Here is a 7,810-nt window from a genome sequence, read left to right as displayed (position 1 = left end):
TATAATGAAAAAAGCATCCCATGCTCCAAAATAACGTTGAGGCACCCTAGCCAGTAATTTTCCTTCAAATTAAAGTTCAACTTTGACAATTTGCAATCCACACAACATAACCAAATAAAAAATAAATAAAAACAAGAACAAGAAAGGACCATTAAATAGTAAATAATCAAGTTGTGTCTCTCTTCAATAACTACTTAAAACCTAAAAAATGGAACATAAAGAAAAAATCTTAAAGATACAAACTTATCCTTATTGTATGGTCCATAAATAAGGAAGAGGTTTTTTCCCCCCTATTTTTTAGACAGTTTGTCATAATTTTTCAGTGGCGTATTGGCCAAGTCCAATGCAACCTCCATATACAGTTCAAAGAAAAAAAATAAAGGCAAGAGAGATAGAGAAAGGGAGTACCTTCAATGGCTTTCAATTTGGTAGTTATTCATCAATGCCACCACCTTTTCTTGTGCTTTGGCATTGTTGCCCTCAGTTCATACAAATAAAATCAAATGCACTCAATTTGCATAGAGTAAGAAATGCAAAATATTAAGTGCTCTAAATGGTACAATGGATTTTGCACAGTGACCTTGCCTAATCATATCAAACTATGCCCAAAGGATCTCAAAGCCAAGAGAAAGTACTCAAATTAAAAACTTTCACCCTTGACCATAACATTGCTTGATTTGTAAATCAATTTGCTGTATTCAAATGAAAATATTAAATTAACGCGTGTGATGCTCTCAACATCCACAATCTTTGGCAAGGAATTAATTCAATATGGACTATAATAAGAGAACCATAACTATCTTTAACAATAATGCCCAAACCTGCATAATTGGTGGCTTTTTGAAAAAGGTCAGCGCCATATTCATTTTGAGATGAGGAGAAATAGGTGGCTACCATTGCCATGTTTTAGGAGCTGCAGTTGTTAGCTAACATTGCATAGAAAAGTTCCTAATTTTTGCAATTGAAAATAACCCCCCCCCCAAATGATTAACTGCAATTGAGAAACTCAAACTTATAATTTGCTTGGCTGACATGTTCAGAAAGTGACCAGGTCCTTTGCGTTGAAATAGCATCCATGAGGTTTAGAACAAACCACCATCTAAAATCTCACTTGCAATGTTATATTAAGTAGCAAATGAAGGACTCATGAAATATATATATATATATATATATATATATATATATATATATGTATATGATTTGTTAATTTGATGGACCCAACTTACCAAAGTCTACAATTGAATTCCCCGTGAAAACTTCTTAGGCCTAACCTTTCAAAAGCCAATCAACATTGAACAATTTGCACTAATGGTTGAATTTATGGAAAATAATGGTTCTCGACAATTGAATTCCCCATGAAAACTTCTTAGGCCTAACCTTTCAAAAGCCAATCAACATTGAACAATTTGCACTAATGGTTGAATTTATGGAAAATAATGGTTCTAGGGAATTAAGATGTGAAAGACCCAAGATGAAATGATTTATCACGTAACTAAATAGGCTTCAAAGATTGATAAGTCTGAAGAGGACATTACCTGTACTCCAAGAATTGGAGGTAGAATATGCACAACCATACCAAATGGTGGCTTTGATTTTAAGGCATGAATTGCTTTGTGGTCAACTTCATATCCAATTTCTATCACAAATCTCAACCACACCTTACATGAAATTCACCTAAACAAAAAGCAGCCAAAACACCAAAAACTTACAAATTCCTAAAAAATATATGCACCCTAACAACCAGAAATAAGAAGCTAATCAACACTAGAACCCTTCACTTACTAACCCAACAACTTTTGAGCGTAAATATGCTTTATTAGCAGAAAATTTAATTAAAAAAAAATCCCAAAGCCAAAGTTTACCTGTAAAAAAAGTGAAAACCATTCAAACAAAACCCAAATTACTCAATATAACAAAGTTTTCAGCCTTTTGAGGGAGAGAAAGTTACAATTAGATAGCAAGGACCCAAGGCTACACAAAAACTCAATTGGCAAACACAAATTGAATATACCAATATAAATATATATGTAGAGCTTCCATAGGTCAATCTCAAATACATATACTTGAATAAAACCACAACATTAAAAAGAAAACCAAGCAATTGGGTTCCACACATCCAATCCAAAGTTCAGTTTAAGCATTTCTTCAAACACTTGTGCAGCATTAAGAAACCAAAGAAAAAAAAAAAAAGAATTCCAAAAATTGAGAAACTAAATAAAATAAAAATATGCCAGAATTGAAAACCCAAAAGGATTAAAAAATGAAACGTGGATGTTCCAATGCCAAAGAGAGAGGGAGAATGATTAGGTATTGTTGTCATGATGTACCTTTCTCCATATTCATCTAGCCAATATGATTGCTAGACGACGTTGTTGAAGCTCTTGGTGATGAGCTCTTCAATTGTGTAGTTGTGGCACTGCAAGGTTGAAAGATAAGTAGAATGGATAAATTAAAAACAAAACTAAAAGATACATGGAGACCGTAAAAAATCACCTTGCGTTAAATACCCTGCCTTTGGTTTTTTCTGAAACGGCAGCAACTGAAAGGACTTGAACATCTGGAGGAAGGAAGAGGGGGGAGAGCCCTGGCATTATGAATCTGAAGTCTGAACTCTGAAACTGTCTTTGGAAGAGAGAGATGCTGCCATTAGCAAGCTTGAAACTGTGAAACAGGGGTAAAGCAAAAGCAAAAGGTGGGGGAGAGGGAAAGGGTTTTAGGCTGTTAAAAATTAAAGGCCATTCGGTTGGGTTTGGGCTTTACGGTGGACAATATATAGGTTGGGCTTCATGCTAGTCATCATTTTATTTTTCGATAGGGATGCTAGTCATCATTAATATGAGATTCATGTCAATAATTAAAGCTATAAAGATTGGGCTTATGATAGGGATAAAGTTGGGTATCATTTTTCTTTTATTAGTATTTTAAAATTTAGGAAATGCGTTTTAAATTATAAGAGAAATTCAAAAAAAATGTTGGTAATGACATAGCTGCTGATGTGGCTCAATGAGAGGGTATCAACATTAATTACTACGTCTTAGCTTTTAGTATAATAATAATAATAATAATTAGTATTTTAAAATTTAGGAAATGCGTTTTAAATTATAAGAGAAATTCAAAAAAAAATGTTGGTAATGACATGGTTGCTGATGTGGCTCAATGAGAGGGTAACAACATTAAATAGTACTAGAGATATAACTATAGAAGTGACTCAAGTTTAAATAATTTTTAAACTTACTAGAGATGTCTTTTTTTTTGGGGGGGTGGGGGGGCTGGGGCCAGTTATGAACAAAATATATCGCATTAAGCATAAACACAGCCAGAGTTAAATGAGTTCACTTTACCGAGTTTAATCATACATCTAATTAGATGTAATATATGTATGAACAAACAATCAAGCCAGTAGTATATAAAAGCACTTTTTGTAACTATGGATCACCATGAAATCTATAGGCACTCAAACTAGGACATTCATAAAATTCTTTCTTAGACATGATCATGGAAATGAGATTCTATGATTACAAGGTCACAATGAAGAAAATGCTAAAATATAATCCAAACTATTATGAAAAATGAATTGAGCGATAGTACAACTACAAAAAAATTTACCTTACAAGCTTTACAAATTGATGTGTCTAAATTTTCAACACAAAACAAAAGAGTGATTCTACACCTACTACAAAATTTACTGCAAAATCTTAGAAACTATTATTCTTTTTTAGACATGAAACAAAAAAGTAATTCATAAATGGGCAAAACTTTGGTACAAATTAAGTTCTTTCAACCAAATTCAACCACGTGGCTAGATTGACTACAACATTCAAGTTAAGGGAGGATTTTTTTTATTTTTTATTTTTTATGTAACATGTTAATAGATACCTCGAGGGCATTTGTTAATGAACTAGTTTTAGTAACTTTTATGGGAAAAGAAAAAGAAAAACAATTAAATTTTTTACTACTTTTTATACTTCTCATAAAGTGATATTAAAACTTTCTTAAAATGGTTCATTAACAGGACTCACTCAAGCACTCATTAACAATTTATTATGTTGTTGATGTGACATCGTGTTCATTGTCTTAGGTAGTCTTTGGTAATCGTATTGTGTCACTATCATTTCGATCACTCTAATCTAAACTAAGAAACGAAAACCAATAACAAAATGAAAAGAACAAAATTTTACCTGTATTGATAGAAACCCAGGATATTGGAAACCAGAGATTTTGTGAGAGTTGCTCCTTGAGTTCAACAAAAGGGGAAGAGAAGAGACTAGGTTTTCTCACACCATGGAAAATAGAGAATGTGGTTTTAATTTCATTAAGTGTCTCTTTCAAAATAGCTGCATAGCTTAATTTTAGAAAGGAAATCTAAAATACAACGCATAAGGTACTGTATCTAAGTTTTATTGTTTATAATATGCTTATCAGTTTTCAGCTGTCTACAAGGTTTTTAATATCAAATTTATTGTGAAGGCAATGAACTTATATTATGTTGTTTGAAAATTTTATAATATTATTTTAAGATAATCTTATTTAAAAACTTCCTTTATATATCTTGGGATCAAGCACTCTGTGAACCAAGTATCCAAAGTCTAATAGTGAGGACATGTAAGAGCAACCACACCAGATCAGCTAAAAATTTCATCTATTTTACACAAAAAACCTCCTTTTAAAATTTTACACATTCATTTTTACAAATCACCCACATCAGTTCATCTATTCTAATACCTCTATTAATTAAATAATAATTTTCTCACTTTTTTTAATTATATCTCTCAACTAACACGCGCGCGCCTACTATTTATTTTGTTGGTAATCCGTCTCTTCATTTCTGATTCATCTCTCTCTCTCTCTCCTTCTCTTCATTTCTCTTTCTCTCTCTCTACCCATTTTCCAGCTCCGATCTCCGATCTCGCACCGCCGAGCCCAGCGGCGATCTCCGATCCACGCCGAGCCCAGCGCGATCTCCGATCCTCGCACCGCCGAGCCCAGCGTGATCTCCGATCCACGCCGAGCCCAGCGCGATCTCCGATCCACGCCGAGCCCAGCGCGATCTCCGATCCTCGCACCGCCGAGCCCAGCGGCGATCTCCGATCCACGCCGAGCCCAGCGCGATCTCTGATCCACGCCGAGCCCAGCGTGATCTCCGATCCACGCCGAGCCCAACGCGATCTCCGATCCACGCACCGCCGAGCCCAGCGCGATCTCCGATCCTCGCACCGCCGAGCCCAACGCGATCTCCGATCCACGCCGAGCCCAGCCGTGATCTCCGATCCACGCACCACCGATCCCAGCTCCGATCTCCGATCCCCAGCACCACCAATCCCAGCTCCGATCTCCGATCCCCAGCACCACCAATCCCAGCTCCGATCCGCAGCTCCGCCGACCAAAGTTTGTGTATCTGTGTGTTTTTTTTTTTTTTGGAGCAAATGTATGTCTGAGTTTGTTACTGAGGATCTGTTCTGTGTTAATTTCTCTGTGTTGATATTGAGTTTGTTGAGTTCGTTGAGAACGGAGTAGAGAGAGGAAAAATGGAGCCAACGAAAATGATTAAAATAATCTATACACGAGCTACAGTACTCGTGTATATTTACACGGTACTGTAGCTCGTTTAAGGGTTTTCACGTTTTTGCACTTTTATACACCCACTGATGTGGGTGATTTTTTGCAAAAAATATGTAAAAGTTGTACTTTTTTTCATTTTACAAAATTTTAGCTGAAGAGATGTGGATGCTCTAAATGATGTAACATTGAAATTGTGAATTTTCACTTGATTTGATGATTTAAGAATTTTGGACATGTCTTTTGAATATGTTGGATGGAAGTTTTGTGATTTTATCATAGCCAACAGGGTTCAATTTATTGGCCTTTGAAACCAATGCTCTATATGCCGCTATCAGGGAGTATGTATACCCGTATATTTGTTTTTGCTGAAGTATGTATACCCGTATATAGGGAGTCTATTTATGATATATTTATGCCCTTAAGAGTCTAGTGCCCCAACCAATGGGGGAGTCTATTGTGTCTCTATCCATTATGATAGTTTCTGCCAACAAAAGTTTGTTCTATCATTCAAAAAATATGTATTCTAAATCAATTTTCTCGGTAAATATCTATCATTTATTAAGCATGTTACTATTCCATTGATAAATTTATAGTTTGATATGTTGTAAGCTCTATTATGATCTACTTTATATATAATCTCCTTTATAAAAAGACTTCCAATAGTTAACTTGATCCTATTCCAGTGTATATTATAGATAGATATACTTATTGAGCTCACCTCATTCTAATATTGTTCAGATTGAGCGTTGAAGCTCTGAAAGAAGATTTGACGTAACCAGAAATTTGTAGATTCGCAAAGACTTGTTCACTAGCTATTAAGTGAGTCAAAATCTTCTGTCTCATTTTTTCTACTCCACTCTATACTCCACCAATAAAAATTTACCACGTATTTACTTAATTAATTAAATACTATCATTATTGACTTATTAATGCTACTGTTATTAATTAATAGTAGTATTTAATTAATTAGATGAACACGTGGTAAATTTTTATTAGTGGAGTATTAATGCTACAGCTATTAAGTAATGCTCGGAAGTTTGTTTGTACTTTGGAGATTGTTTTCATTAGAGGGTTTTTTTTTTTTTTTTTTCCTTGTAATATTATTTACTAGTTGAAGTTATTGAGAATCTCTCTTTGTTTGGGAAATGTGCAAATAACACAAAGAGAAACTGAATAATATTTTTCAATTTTATTAATTTAAAGAGAAAAATACTTCTATTTAGCCCAATATCTGAGACAATTTATGTTAGCTTATTAATCACCATAATTAAAAAAAATAAAATAGTCTATCTCATTTTCAATGTGGGATTAAACATTTTCACTAACTCCTCATTTTCCATATTCACTCCCACATCTTTACATTTATGCTGTAACATTTATTCATTTTAATTATTTATTATTAAAATGCTCCAATAGCTCCGTTGATTCCTTATTTGCTAGAAGAAATGTAGAAAAAGAGCGGAAAGAAGGCGGAAAGTGAAAATAAAATTTGGCAAAGGTGGAATGGTAAAAGGACACATAAATCTTTGTTTGAAAAACTAATGTTTGAAAGCTGTCAATGAAAGGAGGAGGTATCTAATAAAAATTTACATGCTCTTGTCATAGATTGGTGTAGACTTTGACAAAAATTATCTACACGATTTTTTTGTTTTTTGTTTTTCTTGTTTATAAGTAAATTGTGAACTCTCTACTTTGAATTTAAACATTTTTGTGCCTCTCAGATGGTTAGGGACGGAAAATTTGAACTTTAGATGTCGTTTTAGAAACTCCCAAAAACACGAAGAGATCAATATTTTAAAAAATCTATGTTAGAAAACCTTGAAGTTTGTTTGAGCTATTGTGGAATGCTTGGAGTTCAACAATATATGGTGAACCGAGAAAAGAGAGAAAATGATTTCACTTTCACATATGCATTAATGTAAGTAACTAGAAACAGACTGAAAAGAATTAACCAATAATCTACATACATCTGGCACCAAATCAATATAACAGAAAATATACAGTATAAACGACTTGTATTTTGTATATATACGAAAGAGAATTGACTTGTAGCTGTGCTTCTTCTTCACCTAATCAGTATGGGCTAGCTAAGACATCAACAATAACTTTAGCATCTATGTTTACTTCAACAATAGCAAAATTACAATTAAAAGGCCATCTCAAGGGGCCCAAAGCTCTGCTAAAAAACCCCACAACCCAAGTCCTAGCTTCATTCCGGGTTCATTCCGTCACATTAAAGGGCCATCTTGGA

The sequence above is a fragment of the Castanea sativa genome, chromosome 3, assembly GCF_040712315.1.
Source record: "Castanea sativa cultivar Marrone di Chiusa Pesio chromosome 3, ASM4071231v1".
Classification (NCBI taxonomy): Eukaryota; Viridiplantae; Streptophyta; class Magnoliopsida; order Fagales; family Fagaceae; genus Castanea; species Castanea sativa.
The sequence above is the reverse complement of the archived record's forward strand: the minus strand, read 5'-3'. Positions refer to the sequence as shown.